At 46.6% G+C, this 12,874-nt stretch overlaps 1 protein-coding gene across 2 annotated transcripts in view; it reads right to left on the bottom strand.

Annotated features, from left to right (window-relative positions):
• Oatp74d (Organic anion transporting polypeptide 74D) overlaps window positions 1–10,998 on the bottom strand; it is a 95,608-nt gene extending 84,610 nt beyond the window's left edge. For both annotated transcript variants that reach the window (XM_076801508.1, XM_076801509.1), the window contains exon 1: window positions 10,311–10,998. The gene's annotated coding sequence lies outside the window, so the exon portion shown is untranslated. The remainder of the gene's footprint in view (window positions 1–10,310) is intronic.
• Window positions 10,999–12,874: the final 1,876 nt, after the last annotated feature.

The raw sequence follows: 12,874 nt of genomic DNA, 5'->3' as shown, positions 1-12,874 counted from the left end.
GCACGGATCCGCCGCGGGAGTAATAAAGCGAGCGGGCCCGCGTGGGCCGACGCGGGCCAACGCAGTTTATTTAGCTAATGACGTTGAACGGCCCCCGGGGGCCGAGTTTTTAAGAAGCCGCCACAACGGGGCGGAACCCCGGAAATTTCGTCGGCCCGGTGCGAAATCGTGGGAATGCATCCGCGCGCTGACCTGCCAAAAGTTTTCGCGTGCATGGTTTCGCCGATCCCCGAAACCGTGCGATTCTCCATCGCCGGCGCGGCGCCGAGCCGAGCCGAGCCGAGCCCCGCGCGTCGGCGCGAGAAACTAAAAGTCATCGCCGACACTGATATTCATTTTGCCAAGCGATCGTTAACTCGGCCGCCGCCACGCAGTGGGGCATTTGTCCGATTAACCGGACAAAACTTTTTTATTTTTAACCCCTTAACGCACAGTCTTTCTTAAAAAAACCTGCCAAAAAATCAATTTTTGCGCTTTCTGCGCTTTTGTTCCATGGAAAAAGGCTATATTTTATTCTTGAATAAATAAGTGTTATAGCTTACAATCCCATGTAAATGATAAATATCGATAAAACGATTTTTTTTAGCGCGCTCGAATTAACTCGAGCGTACAAGTTAAGGGGTTAATCGTATTTATTTATGGTATTATCCGGCACTTAGAAGAATGAAGACCAAGTAACATTTTTTGAATCGTCAATTTCTTAAAAATTATATTAATTATTTCAATCAATCTGAATACGCATCTTGATTTATATTAGATAATTGATAATATTAGGCGGCTTTTTCTGTTTCAGAAGAGCCGGAATGCACGGACAAGCGTATAGTAATGCGGTTACTATTTTGCGCCGTTGTAAACAATAACGCTTTAAAAACCACATCCGGACAGTTCCGGAACCAATTTTTGTCCTGCTATAAACAACTAAAATAAATACAGGAACCCTGAAGTACAGTACAGGCAATTAGAAATGTCGTTGGGGTCATGAGAGACGTATACTATTGCAGGACTAACATATAACTATACTGCGAGATCAAAATTGTCTAAATTAATTGCAAGGTACAGGGACTGCGTAGACTTCCATCTCTTTCCTTAAAAATTGTAATTCGTTGGAAATAGTTGAATTTAAACGCTTTAAATATTTTCTCTGTTTGGTGTTTGACCTACACATTTTTATCATAAATCGGCAGTTTACTATAACAGACGTGGTACTCGGATAGTTCTTGCAATTCGACTGGCCTGATTATGGACCGTCCTCGCTCTGTTTGCACACCTTTACTGAAACTATTTATAACAATTTACGCGGCGCTGTACGAAATAAAAACCCATCCCACGCGAACGTAACACACCGATTCAACTTCTGACCCGCACACGCCGCCGCATTTTTACCTGTCCACGTTACACGCACACTTTTCCGCTCGAATTTTGCATACGCCGAAGCTCGTTGTTATTGCTCGGGTACGATATCGCAAACCATCGTGTGAAAGCTGCTTAACCGACAATCAGGAAGGGGCCTCGAAAAGAAGCGGGTCGATTTTATGGGGGCTCATTATCAGCTTTTCTCTCTCTCTCTCTCTCTCTCCTTTTCTCTCTCTCTTTTTTCTCTTTCTCTCTTTCTTTCTTTCTCTCTCTCTCTCGCCACGATTTCGTCTTATTGCTGATCGCTCGGAACCGAGTCGGCAGCTTTCGTCGACGATATTTCCTCGACCATAAATTCGCCATCGAAATTGCTGTAATTTTTCCCGACATTCCATTCTTTATAAAGACAAATTTTACCAAGCCGAGGAAAAAAATTGTGGTAGGTACACTAATCGTTAAATTGATCTCCCCCCGTCACGACACTTTCCATCGACAGAAATCGATATCGCTTTCCTAATAATCGACGGTCGCCTCCAACGATCAGTGTGTAATTTATTGGTGTTTCGTAAGAATTGTTCACTCAATCATAGAAGCACTTTCGATGGTTATTAATTCTTAGTATTTACAGTGTGCCTCCATACGTTTGACTCCGTCAGATCGTAGAATCATCGGCAGCTTCGCGAAGAAACTCTGCGTCTCCTTTCTATTCTATTAGCAATTAAATCTTTCTTGACGATCCACGAGTGAATTTACATAGTTCCATAAACTTTCGCCATAAAATACCCGACTTCAAAGAAACATATTCGTAATCCAATCCGACGTTACTGGTAGACCAGAACTTTATGCATTTGTGGCGTATAAAAGTTGTCAACAGGTCCGTTGACAGAGTAGCTAAATCAATTAACACTGGCAAACTAGAAACCTCAAAAATTTCTATAAAATCCAAGCAAGTTATTTAATGAAATAAAAATTGAAAAAATTTAAATGTATGATATTGAGTAGTCCTCCAACTTTCTTGCATTTTACAGATCCTATTAAAATTTGCTACAATGAATAACGAGAAAATACATCTTAAAACCTGAACAAGTAATTCCGTCACCCACATATGGGTGAGATGGCAGTGAACGTGTTAAAAAAGAAAAAAAATATAACGTAAGACGTACCAAAAAATTCGCGAAGGTTGTTAAACTTTGCAGCATTCGCACGAGACTGCTCCCTTAAGTGAACTCCGAGATTGCGGACGTTGCATATCTGTTATGCTGGTAGCGAACGTGTTAATGGATTAAGATCCGTAAAAGTCGTTTCTGCCATTTTCGTGCAATGGTGAACGCACCGCACGACGGCCGAAGATGTGTTCGTATCGGGGCCCGTATCGATGGGATAACAAGTAGGCAGGTACGGTGTGATAGCAATGGGCATTGGAATTTATTAACGCGAAGTGCGCGCCAGAAGTAACTGGTGGGACAAGTAGGCGTGAGTAAAAGTTACAGGCGATCGAGTCGACGCGTTCAATAATCGAAATTCCCGTGTTCCAGGTCGCGTGACCATGCAAATAATTCGCGGCGACCGGCAGTGACAGTGTAATAATGACCGTTTCCACTTACCGCAGGATGATGTTTACGCGAGACTCGCCGATGACCGTCGATCACGCGCCGCGCACAGGTGCTTGACAATTCAACGAAAGAATCCCCCAATCATCAGACCGATGATCACGAAATAGCCCTGAAGAATCTACACGACCTACCCGTGATTCACTTCGCATGGTCTCACCAATTCAAGAGCAACTTTTTAAAGCAAAAATAATGTTTAATAAAATCAGTTCTCATCGTCTAAGATAGACCTAACGAAGACTTATAGTCAGTAGGGATTTTTGGAAATGAGTTTTGAAAAATTCTGATTTTGGAAAATGAAAATGCTTGAAATGGACTCTAGGCAACAGAAGTTAGATAAAAGTGAAATTTTTTAAATAATTTTAGCGGTTTTTAATTTTACTTTTGTGTTTCATGAATTAATTTTTGTCATGAATGCATGCAACAATCCGCAGTATAGTCGTCAGGAATGTTTGTGTGTAAAAATTGACTCGTTTCTTTCACGATTTGCGTACGTCCAGAGCAGTTTATTATAAGCCATTATTGCATAATATTTCGTGCTATATTTAGTAAAAATTATTGGATAACGCTTCAAGCACGCGTGAGTGGTATTTTAAGAGACGCATATCGCACACGTGCAACGAAAGTGACACACAAACTTGGAAAAATATGTTTTCCAGAAGAAACGAAAAACGATTCTTCTCGAACATAATTTTGTTAAACAAATTTATGCGCGATAAGAATAGTGCTCGTTGAATAGGCACGAGCACGTGCACTTCGCAGTGATGAAGATTAAGATTTTCAGATTTTGAGTTTTCATCAATTTTTGAAAAGTAAGAATTAAGTGCAAGATATAAATCTCGAGGAATGAAGTATGCGATAAAAATTAGACTAAATACTCGTTACGGTTTGAATGCACGTATAAAATCCGCAGTTACAACATTATAGATTGCTAATTACATGGTTATTCTGGTTTCTAAAACATTCTTTGCGTTATTTAATCGCTCCTGCTGGCAAAGGTGAATGGTTAGAAAATGCTAGAATGCAATTGTTTTTCCCTTTATGCTACCAGGCGGCGTTAAACATTTGAAAGTGATTAGATATGGATCATTTAGCACGCCCTGGACGGTTAAACCGAGCCCTGGGATAAATAAAATTTAATGATCGGCATTAATCGATATTTCAAATTCCACAATTGGTGTTTCAGATTTGCAAAAAAAAATCTCTTGTATTTCACGCAATTGAATCTACCGAACTGTTTTATTTTTAGGATAACCCTACAGTAACAGATATTTGGATATAAGTTTATGTAAATTTTTTGGAACAGTTCGTATTAACTAAATAATCAAGAAATAAATAAAGTTCTCAAGAAATGTACCTACTCCTCTAACGCGTATATCTAATCTTTGTAAAAATCGTTGCTACAAAAACACATCCAAAATAAGCAAAATGCAAATTGCAAACAATAAAAAAAAACGCGTTAACACGAAGTACCGAGTAATAAATACGACTGATGTATATTGTTTTGTAATAATGACAAGCTACTTCTATTCAAACCTCATACCATTTTTATTCTAACGTGTGCTCCAATAAAGAAGTTCATTCAAAAATTTCTGATGAAAACATTTTTGTAATTTTTGTAATTATGAAAGAAAAAATTAGGAACCAGTCATTTTGACTGGATCGGTAGTTCTAGTGTTAATAAACATAATAAAACACAACCGTCATAATGATATAAACGTGGTCATCTAACACGTTCAATATAAAATCAGCAATTCTAAGTTTCTGAGATTTATCAAAAATCGATTTTGCAGTCCAAAAATCTGAGAAAATTCGCAGCCGTGTGTGCTGTCGGGTAGAATGTTCATGAATTTTTTTGTAAATTTTTGTTAAGTAGAATCGAAGAAATAAAGTATTATTCATTGAACCGTGCTCATCCTACAAACACTCTAGTGGAAGGGGTAACGACTTCAAATTTGTCACAGAGGATTTTCTGGGGGAGGGGGGCTAACGAAACACATGAAGACAGATCAATTTGGTTTGCCCTAATCGGGCTATATGCTAATCCCGATGCGACTGAAACAATTCCCGACTCGAGTACTCAAAATTTTCGGGTTCTCGCGCATTTATACTTCCGAGAAACCGACCCGATATTTCCGGGTTCTCGCACGCCTCTAGCCGATGGTATATTTTGCGTCGATGGTCAAGCCGCATGATCGCATCATCTCCGAGACTGGCGAACTATACAGTCTGGAGCAAGATCCGCTCAGAATGGGAAATACGCGCGCATGGGAGGATCGGTTTTTTCAGCGTTGTTTTTTGCGGTCGAAAGTGAACGCGAGAGAGCCCGGGAGCGCTCGCGCGAGGCAAATCTGCGCCGCGTAGTTTTTTGCGCAGCTTATTGCGATTTAAAGTCGATTTACGCGCGGCCTCCGCGTCGCTCGGCTTTGATCATCGACAACCAAAAAAGTGAACGATCAATGATCGCCTGAAACCGGCCCCTGGCTCTCTCGTCTACGGTCTCCGGATCCCCGAGATCGGCCAGCTCGAAAAGGAACGTTACGCGAACGCGATTTTCGACCGCGTCGATGTGCCAGCGACAACTTTCTCCGAATTATGACACGCCCGGCGAAAAGGAAACTCGGAGAAAAATGGGTCATTCGGCAATCCGTTTCTATCTAAGAGGTCGCCCACTCTCAGCTCGTTAACCGAGGCCCGCGTATCGCTCGTAAATGACAGCGAGCTGTACTGTACACGAAGGTATAACGATTTATGCACGATTTTTTCTTTTTTTTTTTTGGTTTCTCGAGAACGAAACATTCTGCACTGATAAAGCACGAGGCGCGCCGAGATAACAAAATTTAAATCACAGAGGTTCTTGCATCGCGTGTGATGCAACCCACCCCTCTATTCTTCGCGCTTTAATCCGAGGTTCTCTGCAATTTCACTTTCCCTGCTGAATTATTAGACTGCGGATCTTTATGCATTTATAATAAAATTGAGTAGATATAATTTGAAATTGTAGGAAAATTTAAGAAATTTTAAATGTCGATATACTATCTCTCGTCTATTAAAATTGGCGAGTGAAGAAATAACCTTCTACTTGGTTTCTATTTCTTGTAATCGATCCAGACAATTTTTATTTTGCATAAAGATCCGCAGTCTATTAACTATGTATGTACTTACAGAAAAAACACTCCACAATTTTGTTTTTGCCAGTCGGAGAACGTTGGGGAAATGGGAATACTGTCTTTGCTCGATATATGTCCTAAATATCTACTAGACAAATGTCCCGGAGCTATCCCCACTGCCGCAAGGTCGCCGAGGAGTTAAGGGGGCCGGCATGGTTTGAAATCCATATACCTATGCAAGGGTCAAAACCTTTTCAAACTACCGCTTCAATATTGCAATGAGCAGTTTAGAAGTGATCAATTATGTTTCCTAAAAGTCTAATCTACGTCTGTATAGAGCCCAAATTGCGAATTTCTACCTCATCGTGGAGTAATTTGTAATATTCGGCAGAAAATTCGAATTCTGAAGCAAGTATGACGTCACAAGATGGCTACCGCTGAAAGATTCTCTTAATTTCGAGAAATTTAGTGTTCGTATCGAAAAAAAGGCTCTATACAGACGTAGCAAAGACATGTACAAACACGGTGGTATGCATTTTTAATTGATTACTTACTTATTTAAGACGTAAAATGTCTAGAAAAAAAAGGCACAGCGTAACATAGCGTGACAGTCAAGGCCAAATGCCTGCCGGCCCCCTTAAGGTCGCGTGTATCAAAGAATATTATCTCCTGGTCGATGTACGTCCCTGCGTAGACCCGTGTTGTGGACATATATCGAGTAAACACTGTAGATCGTACAATTGAAATGAACATTGCGATGGTATTATGTGAAAAGAAATAGTTCTAAATAAAAGATCGGTAAAATCGGAATCGATCGCAGTTTCGATCCAGCTGCGATCCTCTTTGAACCGCGTGACGATTGCAGGCGGGAAACGCGTTCGCGTGCATCGCAAACAATTCTCCCACACGTTCTCCGGAAATATTTTCGAAAGAAACGATGTCGCAATTGGTCCAGAAAACGTTACCCAACAGGCCAGCGGATTTTAAAGAAACCGTGATTCGAAAGTTTTCAAGGGCGCAGCAGTGTTCGAATTACTTGCGTACCGGCAATCCACGAAGAGCTTCCACAAACGGGGCTCGAAATTGCGTCGAATGCAACAGAAATAACGCAGCGCGGTAGAGGAAGGCGTTGTTCGAGACAGCCAGGTAGATTAGTCGGCTCTTTCTTTGTGCTTGGGAGAGAAGAGGAAAGGCAAGAGCGGAGAAGAAGCAAGGCGGAAGAGCCGACGCGCAAGGGTGCAAAAACTGGGAAGGGTCAGTGCGATCAGGCGAAAGGAAAGTCGAAGGGCCAAGAAAAATGTTCGAAGGGAAAGCAGACACCGCGTCGCAAGAACGTTTGCTTTTCTCCCTTGGAAAAACCGGAAGGGACCGGCGACGGGTCGTCGAAGCGGTGAATAAATATTCATCGGCCCATTTCGGATTTCATGTTCCGCCGATGGATCTATGCCGGGATGTCTAACGGTACCTGATCTCCCCCTGGCTGGCAAACGTGTGCATCGCTGCAACCTGCCTCTCGAAGCTCGTCGACGCGCTGCAACTTGGCGCGAACGTGACTCGGATGCACCGGTGCGCGAAAGTGGAAAGACCAGCGGACACACGACGCTCGTCGGCGAATTCGACGCGTGCAACTTCTCTCACCTGTTGCACACGAGATGCGGTATCGATGCCGTGGACCAATTTGTTTCGAGCATTGTCGAGCCAGCACGCGCCGGCAAACGCGTTTCAGCCTTGCTCGTCCCGATCTCTCTCTCTTTTTTTTTCGAATTACCATAGAACGATCGATGGCAAAGCTGACAACGACACGTACAACGATTTCCCGTACCGCGAACTATAGTTGCGGGTGCTTCGTTCGTCATTTTGAACTATGCTAGTTTCTGTACTACCCTTGCGCACTTTTTTCGATCTTTCACGTTGCAATGGCGCAATGGTAGAACATTCTGCAAGAATGGCTCTTGAAAATTGATTGCGAGATCCGCTCACTTTAAATAAAAGGGCACGATACACAAGAGATACAGTGATTCCTCTATATATGTCCCCCAGGCCTGGATGATAAATGTCACGGAATTATTCCCGCTACCGCGAAGGTCGAGAGGTCTCGGACGCCGAGGAGTGTAAACATAACACCGCTTGGGTACGTCTTGTGGACGATACAAGACGCTGACAAGACCCTTGTTGCTGACATATATCGAGAGTGCACTGCACACGGTGTTCAGCAAGTAACAGTAATTTTCCAGGCAGTTTTGGCCTTCGGAAAAGGTCGTCAGTTCTCGGCATGCAAGAAAATTGCAAACATAAAAATAGGAAAAATAATATTTTTTTCTAGAAAACATCAAGGTTGACAATGACCGTCGACAACGATGCGACAACCTGGAAAAAAAATTTGCTTTAGCGTAGCTGAGTTCCGGGGTCAGGTTCTCTAGCAACCGCGCGGCGTTCTCACGCACTTTCGTAGACCTATGCATTCACGGCGTTCAAGTCCATCAGTCGCGCACTAAAGGCGACATAGCAATGACACGAGTAGCATGTGCGCAGTGCTGCGGGAGCCGCGGTGAACATGACGGATTTGTACTTTATCTTCGGCAAACGCGCAAACAATGTGCGCGCTCGCGTGTCGCGTGTCGAGTATTATGCGAGTATCTGAACCATGCGGCACGTCGAGGGGACCCCGAAGTCAAGGTACAACCTGATGCCCCCATCGTTGCTCGTGCCGCAACATCGATCTCCGTTTCCCGCGCGAACCGACGACTGTCGATTTCGACGATCCGGCTTGTCTCCACCGACGAACGGCATGCGAACACGTTTCGCTTCGGGGAAAGAAAAAAGAGAGAAAAGGAAAAAGGAAAGAGACAGAAATAAAATCAAAGAGAACGGCGAACACCTGCGCGAACGACATGCGTCGAAGTATCGCAACTTGATTTCCCTCGTTAACGCGGTGGAGAAAAAAGGCCGTAAAGAGCTTGATGTTTCCCCTGCAGTACTCCGCGCCGAGTAACTAGCTTCGAAGAGCGAAAAGCGATGGAGCCGCTTCGCGAAAAGTAATTAAGGTAACATGGTAACTAATGGTAGGCTGCCCTGCTCAGCCCTTCGTGCCGTTCGACAACGGGTCGGGTCACTCGTCGCTTGTGCCCTTAAGTGGTTTAATCTTTCGCTTATGAATAGACTGCGGATCTCTATGAGAAATCAAAATTGTTTCCGAGATGAAACAAGAAAATTACAAAACAGCAGAACCGAATAGAAATTTATTGCTTCCTTCGACCCTCGGACAATGGACGATTTTTATAGCTTTGTAATTCACGATGCTTACAACCATTCACAGCTTTAATTGATCATTTTTTTTAAATTCACTTCCGATGATATTTCGTGTAGACAAATTAGTCTTTCTGATATCCATAGTGCCATTCGTTTAGTTTAATTGCCACAAATTGAGCTTTCAAACGAGGATTTTTACGTTCCGGGTCAAAACAGACCCAGATGAAGCTGTCGGAGGGTTATACTAATACGTTGATAATATATATTCTACTTCTTTATCGAGAAATAGATTTATTGAATAATTCTCCATGAATGGATCTTACCAATCTTACTAATCGTGATCGAGAAAAATTTGGAACCCGTTATTTGTAATTTAAACAATTTTCAATGTACGATAGAGGAGCTGTATTAGCCCAGCATAGTGTTTCCCCGTGACAAAAACCATTCACTCCGAATTTCAAGTGAAACTTGCGACACTAGGATTGCTAAGACTTGGCGAGGTTCTCGTTGCGCACACCACGTGCCCAAAAATAAATGATTTCGTTCTGTGATTCCCCGTGAAACCATCTCTGCGATTTCGTTGGACGTAAACCTATGCTAGTCGGACTAGCCTAAATCCTGGAACCTAAATCCTGGTAAACGTCCACAACTCGTAAACGACACGAACGTAGGAACGATTGTCTACGAAGTTGCAGAAGACGCGTGCGATTGCTGCCGAGCTAGAGGAGCGCGTTCATCGACAACTGGTCCACCGATCGGGATATAGATCAGCGTGTGTCGATCTTCGAGAAACGGCACAAGAACGCGGGGTGGGCCGATAGCGGAGCATGAGCGATCGGGGGTGTCGCCGCGACGCAACGCGACGCGACGCGACGGTCACGGTCCAGATTGCGGACGGTGGGTCAAGAGAGCAGAGAAGGAGGCCGTGAGATTCGCGAAAAGGCGACGAGGAAGAAGAAGAAGAAGAAGAAGAAGTCGGGAAACGTACCTGTCATACGCGGATCTCTCGGCGTGTCTTCCGCTGTTGGCTGGGTCGCAGGCTGGCTGGTTCGCTGGCTTCTCTTTCGCGGTGTTTCGCGCTCTTTCTCTCTCGCTCTCTCCCCGTGGATCTTTCTGTTCCTCTCGCCCTGTTTGGTCAGGGCCATGCGTCATCGGCGCAGAATCGGCTGCGCTTCGGAATAACGTGGACGCGGACACGGTCCCGGAGAGCCGAAGAAAGAGCCCGCCGCGCGGTTGCGGCGGCAGGTCTGGCCACGAGTCGGGCAGCGAGGCGGAGAGCGCACCGAGTGCGCCGAGATATTTGGTGGGCTCGAAAATAGCAACAGCGTTGTCCTCTATGGTGTGCACGGGCTCCCTCTTCGCCTTCCTCTCGGTCGTCGTGCTCGCCGTCCCGTTCTTCTTGTTGCTCTTATCGGCCAGCGCGGCACTGGCAGCCTCGCACCGCCCGGTAACCCGCTCCGGTTGCTCCACCAGCTCTCGCACTTTTCTATAACACGCCGTCGTCCTCCTCGTCCTCGTCCTCGTCCTCTTCTTCGTCCTCGTAGTTTCTCTTGTCACTTGTTTTCCGCTCTTCCCTCACTCGGTCACCAGCTGCACTCCGTATCTCCGGATGCAGCGAGCACAACTCGCGGGCACGCGATTACGACGAGTCGATACCGCGCCAATTACACCGGATAACCCCGAATTCGTCTCGCGGGACCTTCAGCCACCCCGTTCTTCAACCCCGACCGACCGACGCGTACTCCGTTTACTCCGTTTCGAGCACCAGGTAGCTAAGCCTGGCGCGCACCCATTCTCGATCGCGCACGAGATCGTGGCTGGCGAAGATCGACCCGCGATCCGCAGACACGTTAGCTCCACGAACGCTCGGAGGGTGAACCGTGCATGCCCCGTTCCGTACTACTTTTCGCACCCCCGACGACAGACAGAGGACTGTACCAGTCGAAGGTCTCGGGTTTGGGATCCCTGATCTCTTCGTGTCGGCCGTCTTCCAGTCAGCCCTTCGATCGGCGGCGCCTGTCCCCGGTGGTATCGAAAGGGCACCCCTGCTCCCTGGAGCCAGTCAGGCTCTGCCGACGTCGTTTTCCATTCGCTCCCCTCGTACGGTCTCTCCTCTCCTGTTCGCACGTGCACGCCGCTCGAAACGCCGGAATCCCGTCGAGCAGGCCGAGAGAAAGAAACGGAGAGATGCTCGCGGCTCCGCGGTTCGCGCGCGACTGACTGAGGGCGAGAGTCGTTATTGGGAGCAGAGCGCGCCGCTCCGGTGAAGTCTGTTCGCTCGTCCACCCCCCTCTCTCACTCTCCCTCTCTCTCTCTCTCTCTCTCTTTCTCTCTCTGTCTCACCAACCCCCGGATTGCGTTTCTCTCCGTCTCGCTCTCTCTCTCACTCTCTCTCTCTCTCTCCTACTCTCTCTTTCGTCGTGCCCCACTCTCTCGCAGTCTCTCTCCTCGTCTGTCCCGTTGGTTCTCCATCGCGCTCGCGCCGTTTCCTACTACCCGCCTTCTCCACCCTCCGTTCCCCGACGACCGCTGGCCGTCTACCTTCTTGCTCGCTCTCACCTTTTTCCCGTCTCGTACTCTCTCCTCGAGCCCGCGGCTGGCTCTCGGTCTCGTTCTCTTCATCGAGACGGAGCTCCGAGAGCGGCTCGAACTTCTCCGTCGCTCGGTTTTCACTCTCCTCCTTTGCTCTCTTTCGCCTGGCGAAACTCTTCTCTCTTGCTCGCTCGCTCGATCGCTCTCCGGCGTTCACTCTCGGCTCCCGTTCGGAGCGACGCGCGGAGCAGGCGCGAAACGAACGAAACCGAAACTTAAGCTCTCGGCTGTCGCCTCCTCCGTCTCTTCTCGCGCTGCTGGCCCGCAACTTGGATTCGCCTCCTCCTCGTCGCTCGGCCCTTGGTCCCGTTCTATCTGTCCCTCTTTTTCTCTCTCTCTCTCCCTCTCCCTCTTCCTATCTCTCTCTCTATCTTCCTCTCCGTCTTTCTTCCGTCTCTTCAACCCTCTCTCGTTCGTCCCACCGAAGCCTCGAACTGCCGTCTCCGCGCGGAGGAACTTGTGCTACGCGTAGGCCTCGTTCCCGAGCCGAGAAGACGCGCGCGGCTGCTCTACGCTGTCCGAAACTGGTTGGAGAGATGGCCGGCCAGCCAGCCACTCGTTTCGGCATCGTAATCAACTGGCCAGACTGCTGTTCCACACACGGCCGGCCATCCTCCCCTCTGCGATCATCGTTCTCACCCTACTTTTACCCACCCCTTCTTTCGGCATTCCAGACGAACCTCGGGAACCAAGGGAACGAGTCCCCGATGCAAGCGCGTTTACGTCGCTCTACGTGAATCGGTGCACCGAAATTCTACCAGCTGTTCGATCCCTACGATCCGAACCGATCCGCGATCGGACTTCTTCTTCGTCGTTTTCCTCCGCAGCCCGTTCTCGCTGCTGCTCGAAACCTATTGGTTCAGCGCAAACATTCCTGCCCGAGTCAAAGGTAAAACGCGCCAGCGATTATAATTTCGAGTAAACTGTTTTGTCAATCTATTATATCCCCTTGCGGTCGAA

This window comes from Halictus rubicundus, chromosome 15 (genome assembly GCF_050948215.1).
Source record: "Halictus rubicundus isolate RS-2024b chromosome 15, iyHalRubi1_principal, whole genome shotgun sequence".
In the NCBI taxonomy this organism is placed as follows: domain Eukaryota; kingdom Metazoa; phylum Arthropoda; class Insecta; order Hymenoptera; family Halictidae; genus Halictus; species Halictus rubicundus.
Note: the sequence above shows the minus strand (reverse complement) of the source record. Positions and strands in the feature narration are given on the sequence as shown.